Source organism: Nomascus leucogenys, chromosome 8 (genome assembly GCF_006542625.1).
Source record: "Nomascus leucogenys isolate Asia chromosome 8, Asia_NLE_v1, whole genome shotgun sequence".
In the NCBI taxonomy this organism is placed as follows: domain Eukaryota; kingdom Metazoa; phylum Chordata; class Mammalia; order Primates; family Hylobatidae; genus Nomascus; species Nomascus leucogenys.
The window spans coordinates 13709986-13723679 of NC_044388.1; positions in this window are offsets into that span (position 1 = coordinate 13709986).

Consider the following 13694-nt stretch of genomic DNA (forward strand, 5'->3'; position numbering starts at 1 on the left):
CTGTTTCTTGGGTTTTGTTTTGTGTTTGGTTTTTGTTTTGTTTTGTGCTTTTTGTTGTTTTTTTTTTGTTTGTTTGTTTTTTTGGTGCAGGGGGTGGATGGAGTGTGGCTCTGGTCGCCCAAGGCTGGATTGCAATGGTGTGATCTCAGCTCACTGTAACCTCCGCCTCCTGGGTTCAAATGATTCTCCTGCCTCAGACTCCCAAGTAGCTGGAATTACAGGTGCCCACCACCACCCTGGCTATTTTTTGTATTTTTAGTACAGACGGGGTTTCACCATGTTGGCCAGGCTGGCCTCAAACTCCTGACCTCAGATGACCCGCCCACCTCGGCCTCCCAAAGTGCTGGGATTACAGGCATGAGCCACCACGCCCAGTCTATGCCTCTGTTTTCTAATGGGAGAGTATGAAGGCAGAAGGAAAAGAAGAATCTGCAGACCTCGGGCATGTCCCCAGGTGGATAAGTATTAGGAAAGAAGCCATGTGGAATCTGGGGATCTAAACCATCTGTGTACCCTCATGCCTCCTGGGAAGTCTTTGGGTTCACCAGTGGGGATGCATTCACCAGTCTGAAGACCATAACACCAGAATGGCTTGATGTCCAAAATACACTGAAATAAAACTTTAGAGTTTTGGTTTAGAAGGCATGGACTGCCTCACTGCTTCTACATGCTGAGGGCTCCCTCATGGATACTGCAGTGTCTTAAGAGAGGCTTCAATTCCCAGTCACCATTATCCACCAAGCTGGAATGATACCAGACTTTTCCTCCATTCCATGAGCCAAGAAACCAAAAAGGAGACAAGGGAGGAACCCCTCCTAGCACTTTAGCAAGACAAATACTGATTTTCCCCCCTACACAGAGTCAACATAAAAGCTCCCTTGCTTCCATCACAGTTTATGTTCCAAAGACCTGTCACATAAACATCTAGCAGGGAGCGACCATGCCTAGGTGCTTATGAAAATGCATGATGTTTTAAAAACGTTCTTCTGTGCTTTAATCCCCCTTTAAAATTAATGTTCCTAAGTCCCGAGGCTGCTGAGATAGGATCTCAGCCATCTGCCCCTGCCTGTTCCTATGGCATCCTCTGATTAAACAAAGGGAGCCGGGCTGAAGGCACAAGGGTTTTATTTCACAGGGGACCCATGCATTCTCTACAGGCCTCATTTAGGAATACAAACACTTTTTAAATTGATATTTTTTGAACTAAATGAACACATTGTCTTCCTCATCTCTTCTGGATTAGAGAACTGGGGAAAAGGCCCCCCAGGACTTCTGGAGCTTTTCTATACTCATAATTTCAGATACAACTTCTCCCCTAGCAGCTCCCATCCACTATCAAAATGGTATTTCTGCTTGCACAATCCTCTGTCCAGTTTCTTGTCATCTTTCTGATACATTCTATATATTCAGCTACACTGAATACTGTATTCCATGAACACATCTGATCTAACTACTTTAGCAGACTCAAATTTTCACAAGCCACAAAATCACAGTTACCAAAAGAAATGGAGCTTAATTTTCTATAACTCTACTCAATTTCTACCTTGAATTCTCATTCCCATTTGACAGCAGAAAACACTTTCAGGTAAATTCAATCACATTAGTGATCACTCAGACATTTTAAGTTTAACTCAGTCAAATTTTTTGTGTCTTTTGTCCTGCACTCCACCCCTGCTCCATACTTCCCTTTTCAGCAAGGGGAAGAGCTAAGTTCCAAAAACAGCACCCGAGTCCAGGACATGAGAACAGGCACTAAGGGAGCCTCTGAGCCACAGCCACCCTCAGCTTTCTGGTAATATCTGCTGACCTGAGCTCCTCACCCTTTATCAGCCATTTGTGCATGTGTCCTAGGGACGTGGGGGCTTTCTGATGCTCTCCATCAACATTCTGCAGCCTGTGACAATCTACTTCTCCCATGCTTTTGTGGCCCTGGGGAATATTAGCAAGACTGCTGCTTCTTATGTTCCAGAGGGTAAGTAGGTTACAAGTCATTACTACTCTCAGAAACCCAAATTTAAAGGAGTTTCTAGGTATCCATCCTGGTACCCAGCACAAGGTAGGGCATGAGGAAGAAACCTCACTCCATTTCTAACCCTCTTGCCCCTTTCCCAAATCAACCTCCTGCCCTCTGGATCTGTTACTTATGCCAGCACTTCTCAATAGAAGTGGTATGGCCCTCATGGCAATTTTGAAAATTTGTGAGGGTATTTCCCCCAAAACATTTTATTTCAAAAGCTTTCAAATTTATGGAATAGTTGCAAGAATAGATCCAACTATAATTACCCAAATAGTAAAGAAGTTTAGCATTAATACTATTATCTATTATATAATTTATTATTCAAGTGTCCCCAGTTACCCCAATAATATTCCTTACAGCTGGTTTATAGTTCCATCCAGGATTCAATTAAGGATCATATATTGAATTTAGTTCTTAAGTCTCTTCAATCTCTATTACTCTAAAATAGTTCTGGCACTTAGTGAGCAGGAGCCAAGAATAAAAGACATCTCACAATGCTTGGGATGGACCCACCAATAAAGAATTGTTCTGCATCCTGCATGACCTGAGTACTTTTCCCAGACAGTCATATAGGTTTAAAAATCACTTATAATTATTTGCACCCAGGGCCTAATTCCATTTTACATATAAACACACAGAAATTTTTACACACTTTAAACATAAAATATACACTGAATTTTCTAGGACAGCAACAATAATATAAATCAGGAGAAGGTTGAACCCTCTTTTTTAGAGACTTTCTCAGGAGTTATTCATTTCAGAAAAAGTATGTACCAATGTCAATACCATTTACGATATTTAAATTACCACATAACACCTCTATATCAGTCTGTGTTCAAGGCTGTGATAGTCACTGTGGCTCAATGTTCGAGTTCAAGCATAGAACTACATTACTATATCCTCTAGTGTAGCCGTTGGTGTCTAAGCACTTAAATGTTGAAACATATGTTTTAAATAGCTTTCATTTTGTTTTTCCTTTATATCTCAGTTAGGGTGTTATATTGATATTTTTAATTACATAGTAGATCAGATTTACCTATTGGTTTTATTTGAGGATAATAAAGGGGACTTTGCAAAGTACCCATTATAAAAGGGGTTTCAAACAAATTGGCAAAAATGTATAAGTTACTCAGGGAAGTATGAACATGGTAATTAAGGAATTATTATTAATTATCTCTAGTGTAATAATCATATTGAGGTTATGTTTTCTAAACGAGTACTTTATTTTAAAAGATTACATCCAGAAGTATTTTCAGATAAAATGCTATGATTTGCTTTGAAATCTTCAGGGTGGTAGAGTGGGTCAGGTAGAGATAAAACAAAATGTAGCATGTATCAGTAATTGTTGAAGCTGGATGATGGCTACATCGGGTTCATTTTACTGTTCAGTCAACTGGTGTGGATTTTTGAAATTTTCGGCAATAGAAAGGTTGAATTAAAAGAAAAAGGGAGTCTGCTGGATTTGATGGGGTTGAGAACCACTGATTTGTGATGAATTATATTTCCAGCTTCCTTTAGGGCTGGCTCTTTTGAAGTAATATATATTTTATAAAATATGTATCATATATATATTTGAAAGCATTGGCTCCCAAGAATGTTGTCTTTCTTAGGAGTTTTTTTTAATGTATTTGAAACTCAACATCCAAGGCTTGACTCTTTCTGTGTTCCTTTGTATATTTCCTTTAATGAACGTGGCAGACTGTGTAGGAGAGAAGAGAAAGGTCACAGGGCAGACGGGTGGAAATAGTGGGGACAGAGAGGTTTGGGAACCACTGGGCAAGGGAGAAAAAATCTTGGTAAATATCCATTGTCCCACTATACTGCCTCTATTTCAAAATAACTCTCCTGCTTCCATTAGCTCCTTCCCTGGTGTGTGAAATACTTCCAGCTATAGCATGATGGACAAGTCACAAGGTGTCGGCCTCTGCCCTCCTCTCCAGCCAGCCCTCCTCTAGCCCCAAGCAGAAGGTCTTGTTCTCTTCCTCTCTCCACTTGCTTCTAGTCCGGTTTCTCAAAAATGGAACCTACTCTGGGTGAGGCATTTGTTTATGAATGGGTGTCAGGCTGGGTGCTGAGGGGACAGAGAAGAAAATAGACAGTATTTGGCCTCAGAAGGCCCAGTCTAATAAGGATGAGGTGTGTGCAGAGGAGCAGCCCATGACTGTGACAGCAAAGGCAGTGATCCTGTCTCAGGTTCTGAGGCTTCTGCTGAACAGCTCCTGCTCTGAGCTTTGCCCTCTCTGAAAAGCATTCCAACCTCCTCCGGGAGCCTACAGTTGAATTGCATTGAATTCAGTGAATCTTTACTTAACACCTACCCTGTACCTGACACTTTCTTTTCTGAAATATTCTTCTCAAGACCCACCTATTTTAACTTCCTTCCCTGGTCTCATCTCTTTGATCCAGTCTGCTTTGTTATTCATGTCTGAGCATTTCCTGCCTCAAACAGATCAGCACTTAGAGCTGTTTCTAGCCTAACATAGCAACCTCCCAGACAATTTCTGGTTCATTTCAACGTAACAGAGAACACTTTCATTAAATCCAGAAATAAATAAATAAACAAACAAACAGCTCAATGGACTCAGCAGGGAGGAAGGGCCATCATCATCACACTCTCTCTCCCTTCCCCTTCCTTACCAGAGACTTCACAACAGCTCCAGACTCTCCAAGCCTGCGGAAAAGAAGTCCTAGTGGACTCAGGTTTAAAAATATTAGGGGTTTCTTCAGTTGCCCCTTTCATGGATATTTGCGTTTTGAAGGAGACCCTCCAGCTTCTCCAGCTTATTAACCCTCTACAGGTCCCACTTCCTGCCTTATCGTGGGAAGAATACAGGCTGATTATCAGAACCACTTTCATTAAGCTCCTTACTCCTGTGCTTCCTGCCTTTCCATTTCTCCTGGCCAGCAAAATTGGTGAGACTAATGAGACTTAATCAGTCTCGTCAGTTGCCTGAAGCCTGACCTCCCATCCAAATCAACGTCCCCCTTTTCCTGATCTACACTCCTTCGACTGGTCTTCACCCATTCCATCAGCACCTTCTCCAGCTCACTCCTCTTAGCCAAAAAGCCTCACCTCCCTAGTGGAGAAAATGGAGCCAATCGGTGAATCAGCTCAACATTCAGCTCCTGCACCTGCAGATCCTCTGGATAAGAGACACACATCACATCCCAGAACTGCTCATAAAGCACACTGCCAGCCTCTACACCAAATACCACAGGCACTTTCCAGGCCTGACAAAGTGGAACTTTCTGCCGCATTTTATTTTGTTTTCCTGCAGTGCCCCTTTCACTCCCTTACCTGGAAAGCTCTGACTCAACCTTCAACACTTCGACTAACACTTCCTCCAAGAAGCACTCCCTGAGCCTCCAGGTTTTCCATGTGCCCCTCCTCTGGCCCTCATGGGAGGGCCAGTACTCACCTCCATACTAACATTTATTATATGGTGAAAGCATTTCCTGGAGATCAGGGAGCAGGCCTCATTTACCTGTTTTCCTCCAGGGCCCAGGCCAGAGCCTAGCACAAGGGAGGCCAGCTGCATGCCACGCTGAACTGAAGGTTCATACTTTAAAATGCCCTGGGCTTGCTCTGGACACTGTGTGGTGACACAGTCATGAGCGTCCATCAAGCTGGATGTTACTGTTGTGGAATCAGCACATGTGAGGGTTCACCACAGGCTTCAGGAGCCCCATCAGCCTGATCAGTTGATCTCTGAGATCTCGATCTCTTGGGGAAATGCGTCCCTATCTACACCCAGGTGACACTTCAAAAGCTAAAGTCCTCGCCTCCACATACACACGCACCAAAACAGGAGGTTGAGGCAAGCTCACTCAACCGTCTATAAAAGAACATAAAAGACCTATAAATTTCCTCTACTCATGCCTGAACATTGCAGTTGGGAGTGAAAACCATGTGTTGTATTTTTCTCCCCCTACATGCGCCTCTTCCATCATCAAGGGCCAAGGAGAGTGGATATGACTCATCAAGAGTAGGGGCTTTTCTTCTTTCTCCCTGAATGTTCTTAGCACCTTGCTTAGTTCCTTGCTCAGAGTGGGCACGCGATAAATAAGATTTTAGGCCAGGAGCAGTGGCTCACACCTATAATCCCAACATTTTGGGAAGCTAAGACAGGAGGATTGCTTGAGGCCAGGAGCTCCAGACTAGCCTGGGCAATACAGTGAGACTCTAGCTCTACAAAAAAACAAAAACAAAAACAAAATTTTAATTAACTAGGCATGATAGTGCATGCCCGTAGTCCTAGCTACTTGGAATTCTAAGGAAAAAGGATCTCTTGAACCCAGGAGTTCAAGGCTGCAGTGAGCTATGATCACACCACCGCACACCAGCCCGGGTGACTGAGTGAGATCGTATCTCTAAAAATAAATAAATAAAATTTTAAAATGAAATCATAAAGATTTACACCTCAGTGATTTTTCTTCTAGCAGACTGAATTTTCAATGAATAAAATCATTGATATCTTCTGATTGGTGATCAAATGAGAGACAATTCACAATTCTTTTTGCATTGCTATTCTATTTTAAAATGCAAAATTAGTCGACTCCCTCGCTTGGGAGCAGAGGGGCTTTCAGGAATCCGAGAAACTCTGGCTTTCTCAGTACATTTCCCTGCTAGCGAAGCTCTTAGGAATCAAATGTGGTTTATTTCATTTTAAGTCACCTTTTTTCTACCGGGGAAAATGAATGTTGGAGCCAGATAAGAAACTATAGTCTGCTTTCAAGAAGGTTACAAGAAAACTGCATCTTGCATTACTAATCCTTTATCTTCATGTTAACAAAAAGATTACTGACACATTTTTGAATGAAAGAAAATAAAATGGCAAATGCATCTTAGGAAATGTGTAACTTTCATGCAACACACAAATCAGTTGTTAAATATTTTTAAATGAAGGAAAATGTATAATAAATTTTTCCTTTGGAAGCAAAGAAACCAACTTTCGAGGATAGGAGAAAAAAAAGAAAACTAGGATCAGGAAATCATCCTTTCACAGAATGTAGTTTGAATGAATTAAATGATTATACCTATAACTTCTTGATAGATAACACGTTTTCTAAAAATGATTTCATTGGCCCAGGTAAGTGTTGTTTTGTGAAGGGAAACATTTCAGAGCCTGTCTTTGTGCTTACTTCCTGCAAGGTCAGACTCCATTTCCCAGAGTTCCCCAAGGATGGGCCTGGCAGACTGAAGCCAGCTAGATGGCACTGAGTCCATTCATGCATATACCTAAGAAACTCAATAAAGATGCCAGGGACAGAGGAGGTGATCAAAGCAATCAACAGTGTTGACAGAACCCACCCCACAGCATGGGCTAGGGTTAGGATCACCATCCTGGGCAAAAGATAGACCTGGATTCAGTCTCATTCATGTCACTCACAAGCTGGGTGCCTTGGGTAAGTGCCCTAACCCCTCTGTCCTTTAGTCTCCTCCTCATTTATAACATGGAGATAAAGATACACCTACCTCATAGAATTAAATGAGTTAATATTTGTGCTTAGAACGTGCCCAGAACCTAGTAAGCAATGTATGTAAGTATTTGATGGATTAAATAAATAAAAATTGAGGAAACTCAACTGTGCATGATAAAAGTTTCTATTTTTGCACAAGGAGAAAAGAGACTGAGAGCTGCAGATTACAAAATGCATGGAGGATGAAGAAAGTGGGATTAAACCCCCCCAAAAAAGATGGTACGAGGTAAACATTAATATCATCCTCATTTTACAGATGAGGAAACTGGGGCACAAAATGTTTAAGTAACTTTCCCGAAGCTGGTAGGCAAGTAAGTGGAAAAAGAATGTACAATTATAAGATTAATTACCAAATACCTGCATGACCATTTATCAGGTACTTAAGCTTCCACATGCATGATTTCATTTAATAAATCTGAGGCAAATGACTTACTTCCATTTTATAGATGAAACTCAAAATAACTATGAAATATTTGTTAGCATATGCCTCAGAAATATACAATCTCTTCTTCTACAACTCATGTTTCTGTAATGCAAATTAGTTCATACATGACTGGGAAATAAAGAAACAATATTACTTTAACACAGAAGTCATGTTAGTTCATGTACAATTTTTGCCAACATTTTAATGTTTTACAGAAAATGCAGCAAGCCGTGAAGGAATATGGTATTGTACATGATGCCCATCATTCAGTGTTCTTCCTCCTAGTCTGGTTAGACCACATGCTCTATCTCAGATGTGCCTATTGTGTGGTTCCACCCAGTCTTTATTTTACCCTTGTCTGTGCAACACATCAGCCTCAACACCTCCTTACCCATGCTTTCATTTTTTTTTTTTTTTGAGGTAAAGTTCAGATTTTTTCTTCTATTAGGGATTTAACATGGATTTTTTTTTTTTTTTTTTACTGTGCTAGTATTTTTCACTAGGATTGCAGTTGGTTTTTAACTGATGAGGAGGTTGCATACATTTTGAGTGAACAGATTTCTCACCCTACCTTCCTACAATCCCCGTTATTTCCAGTGTGTGATTTTGTATAATGTGGGGTTTTACAAGAATGTCCATATCACATCATTGCAGAAATGACTGTATGAGATAAAGTGTTCGAATTTGCTCACCATCTTCTTTTGTATATATGTCATATTCTCATCAACAATAGCAGAGGGTAGATTTCATGGGTAAATTTTTACTGGTTTGAGATGACTAACAGGCCAATGTTTTCAGATTTTTTAATTAGGCCAGAAGATGGAACAAAATAAAATATACTGGGGAAGGATCACTTCAAATCCTTCTCCCATGCCAGACCTAATTCTGCCTTTGTGGGGCAGAATTACCCATTACCCATTCCCCTCAAAGGAAAGGGTAGTAATCTGATTAGAGTCCAGAACATTGATTAAGCTGTAATTCCCATGAGTGGGTCCATTAAGCCTTAAAGAACTGCACTCACTTAGCTGACAGTCCTCCTCCTCTTAATGCAGAAGAATCAGAAACTTTGTCAGGATCCAAAAGGAGTCCTGTAGCTTCTCTTTTCTCTTTCTTCCTCACATAAGCAGCTAGAGGAGGAAGTTACATCCCAGCCTGCTCTGCAGATCTGACCGTATCAATCTCTCAGCACCTCTTCAATTTTACTGTTGCATGTGGCCAGACAGTAGGAAAATTTTCAAACTTTTGGTTTTTGGAAGAGTTTAGAAAAACTGCTTAGGCCGGGAACTGTGGCTCACGCCTGTAATCCCAGCAGTTTGGGAGGCTGAGGCGGGCAGATCACAAGGTCAAGAGATCGAGACCACGGTGAAACCCCGTCTCTACTAAAAATACACAAAATTAGCTGGGGGCAGTGGCCGACATCTGTAGTCCCAGCTACTCGGGAGGCTGAGGCAGGAGAATGGCGTGAACCTGGAAGGTGGAGCTTGCAGTGAGCCGAGATCGCGACACTGCACTCCAGCCTGGGCGACAGAGAGAGACTCCATCTCAAAAAAAAAAAAAAAAAAAAAAAAAAAAAAAAAAAGAAAAGAAAAAAGAAAAACTACTTAGATCTCAGGTCCATGCAATATGCTTCAACCCAACCATTTCTGGAGAACCCTACCTGGGCACATCAGCCACTTGTGCTGTCCTGAGGAATGGGGGTGGTTGTCAGGGCAGGATTTGGGCACACATGAGTTTCTGGTCATACTATGCAACATACAACACCAAATTTGATTCATGACAACAAATATAAGATTCGAGTCTCACCAAGTTTACATTATAGAGTGGGATATATTCTTCTTGGTCCTCCTGCTAGGTTGCCAAGGCATAAGATCATGTTTTAAAAGTCACAGCCTCTGCCACGGGCTCCCCAGAAGCACCACTGTTTGTCTCTTCACTACCTGTGCAAAGCCTAAGGCTCTACTTAACATGCTTTTTCAACCCTGGAGAAAATGTTTAAAAAATGAGCAACTAATGATCCACACAGTTGAGATGATGTTATGATCTTCATTTTTTCCTTACAGACACATTCCCAAGGAATCCACTGGGTGATCAACACTAGAACTTAAATATTGGGGAAAGGTTTGGAGGCTCTTTAATTCTGGTTAAAAGATCAGTAAATTCCAAGTAGAAGACAACAGTGAAACTCAGCTGGTAGAAAATGTATTACCTGTAAGGAAAACACTTAATGAAAGAGTCCTCTAGGAAAAAAAAATACTAATCAAACATGTCAAGGACTGTGAACATTGAAAAGTTCTGTGTAATAAAGCATCCTGTTTTCTTTGCCTGGGCAGTTTCTTTCTCTGGAGATACCTCTTCCCTAGTCTATGTGGACCTAAGGGGCTATCACAAGGTACTTCCTCCTTCCTCTCCCCAACCACCACAAGCATGGGTTTGAAACCCAGTCTGATCAATCTGAATTCCCACCCACCCCCTAAACCATAGCAGTGATTTCTTCAGAGATGATCATGTGACTTGGATCAGACCAGTTAGATTCTTTGCCAGGACTTTTCTGGTAGAGCTTGTAAGAAATAATTCTTGCCTTTGGGGTCGTAATACTGGGAGGGAGTAAGATTGTAAGATCCAGCACCCATCGTCCTTACCTGAGAAGGGAAAAGCTAGTCTGTTATGGGAAAGAAAAGAATGAAATCAAGAGAGAAAAGAAGCAAAGCTAAGAAACTGCATCAGAGAAGTTCTGTTGACAGTTATTGGTCACCTAGATCCAACTGAGCCCAAATCCAGAGCTATCCCTGGACTTCTCAGTTAAATGGGCCAATAAATTCCCCTGCCTAAGCCAATTTGACAGTGGTCCCCCCACCACCCCCACCATAACTTAAAGACTACGGACTAATACAAGGGCCTTTTCTGCTACTTGCAAAGATAAATTATGAGGACAAGAAAGATCCCACATCCAGGAATTTTCTGACTGAAATGTTCTATTGAAATAACAATAAACCACCTTTTGAAGACGTTCCATGCAATTCACCTAAGTATCTTACTGTCATGCATTAACCTTCACTAATGGGCTCAGGAGTGAGCTTTGATGCTGCCTTAAAATACAGAAAAAATGAAAAGGGATTCTACAGGATCATCAGATGTCCTCTGAAAGGAAACTGCAAAGACAAGGTGTTCCAGAACGTCTCCTCTACAATCTTCCAGTATCACCTTCTCTCTGCTTCAAATCCTGCCTTCCAAAATGCACTGATTAAAGAAGGAAAGGAGTTAGCACTGACACCCGCACTATGCCAGACACTGCTGGTGTTTAGCACATGTCATCTGATTTTCCTGACAAACCTATAAGAATTATCCCCATTTTACAAATGAGGACACCAACACTCATATAGGATAAGTGACTTGCCCAAGGCTACATAGCTAGTACATGCCAGAGCTAAAAATTAAAACCTATATCTGTATGAATCCAAATCTCTTGTTCTTTTCAGTTCAGGAAGCTGGAATACCCACCACCAGTACTATTATCTCAAAGGAGACAATAAACATGGTGAAGGATGTAGAGGGAAAGCTGCAATTCAGTTAAACCATCATTTATCAAGTATGCCAGTTGCTGTGAGGAAAGACACATGTATAAGACATGTAATAATCTATTTCAGATGTGTAACATTCTATATAAGAATATAATTGGTCTGATCTGAATCACATGGTCATCCCTAAGCAAATTACTGCTGTGGATTAGAATTCTAAGTGACTAGAGCTTGCAGTGTTGTAGGGGAAACAGACTATTACACAAACTATTGCATTTCAAGTACGAATGAGGTTACAGTGGAAAGTCACATGGGACCCTAAAGAGAGAAAAACAGATTCCAACTGGGTGTGGCTGAGGAATGCTTTATGGAGGAGGAATTAACCTAAGCTTAAGAGTGAGATTTCAACAGATAGAGAGTTTGAGATAGGGGCCAGGCGTGGTGGCTCACGCCTGTAATCCTAGCACTTTGGGAGGCCGAGGCGGGCGGATCACGAGGTCAGGAGATCGAGACCATCCTGGCTAACACAGTGAAACCCCATCTCTACTAAAAATACAAAAAAATTAGCTGGGCGTGGTGGTGGGCGCCTGTAGTCCCAGCTACTCAGGAGGCTGAGGCAGGAGAATGGCTTGAACCTGGGAGGCGGAGCTTGCAGTGAGCCGAGATTGTGCCACTGCACTCCAGCCTGGGAGACAGAGCGAGACTCCGTCTCAAAAAAAAAAGAAAGTTTAAGATAGGGAGGCCTTCTCCTTTGAATAAAATATTACATAAAGTTGGCTAAATGTACTCTTATACTATTTGGATGGTACAGGGAACTAAAAGGGGTAAGAAAATGTATTGATTAGAATGGGCTAGTTTATGCTATAGTAGAAAAGAACCCCAAAAATCTCAGCTCAAGACAATAGCACATGTCTGACTTGACTAAATGCTCACCACAGTGGGCTGTGAAGTTTGCTTCATGTCTCTTTCACTCTAGGATGCAGGATGATGAAGCAGCCTCTATCAGAAACATTGCTGGCCACTATGACAGAAGGTGAGAGAACTTAGAAGGTCTCCCACCATCAATAAATGCTCCAGTTTGGAAGTGACTCCTATCATATCCACTGACAACTCATTGTTCAGTATTAATCCAAGGCCCCTTACAATCACAAGGGCCCAAGAAATACAATACTAACAGGTTCACAGAAAGTAAGGAGCCAGAGATATTTGGTGAGCAGAAGTGATTTCTACTACACTTGATGTACACACTTGTCCATGACAGGTCCAAGGATATCAGAAAAGGATAGTTGTACAGAGGGCAAAACAAAGTCTAGACATTAGGCAAACAAACATAGAAACATTAAGTACCAACTACGTGTTAAGCACTGGCAATACAAAAATGTAGCTCTGTCTTCAAGGAGCTCACAGTCTGATGGTAGTGAACAGTGCATGTTATATATTGTATTGGTCCCCCAAATTCATATGTACTCATATGTTCAATATGGCTGTACTTGGAGATAGGGATTTAAGGAAGTAATTAAGATTAAATAAGTCATAAGTGTGAGGCCCTAATCCAATTGGGCTGATCTCCATATAAGAAGGAGAGACACCAGAGTTCTCTCTCCCACCATGTGTGCACGCAAAGGAAAGGTCGTGCAAGGACACAGCAAGAAGGCAGCCATCTTTCAAGCAAAAAAGAGGCCTCACTAGAGGCCCCTTGATCTTGCTGTGCCCTTGATCTTGGACTGCTAGCCTCCAGAAGTGTGAGAAAATAGATTTCTGTTGTTTAAGCTACCCAGTCTGTGGTATTCTATTATGGCAGCCCAAGCAGACTAACAAGGTGCATAAGCATATAACTATAATGTGACATAGTGAGTGCAGTGATAGACATATATACACAAACACACAAGGGAGAGGGTCCACGCAGTGATTAGCATGATAAGGGTTTTTCAGCATAACCACGTCATCCTTATCTTCTGTCCTGATGCAGAACCCAGGGGCAGTACCCTAACTCTACTAAGAGGCAAAGATTCAGGGGCTTTAGGCAACATCAAGAACCAACCATGAGGCTGGGCATGGTGACTCTTGCCTATAATCCCAGCACTTTGGGAGTCTAAGGTGGGAGGATCACTTGAGCACAGGAGTTCAAGACCAGCCTGGGCTACATAATGAGAATCCATCTCTTAAAAAAAAAATAGCTGGGTGTGGTGGCACATACCTGTAGTCCCAGCTACTCAGGAAGCTGAGGTGAGAGGATCACTTGAGTCCAGGAGATTGA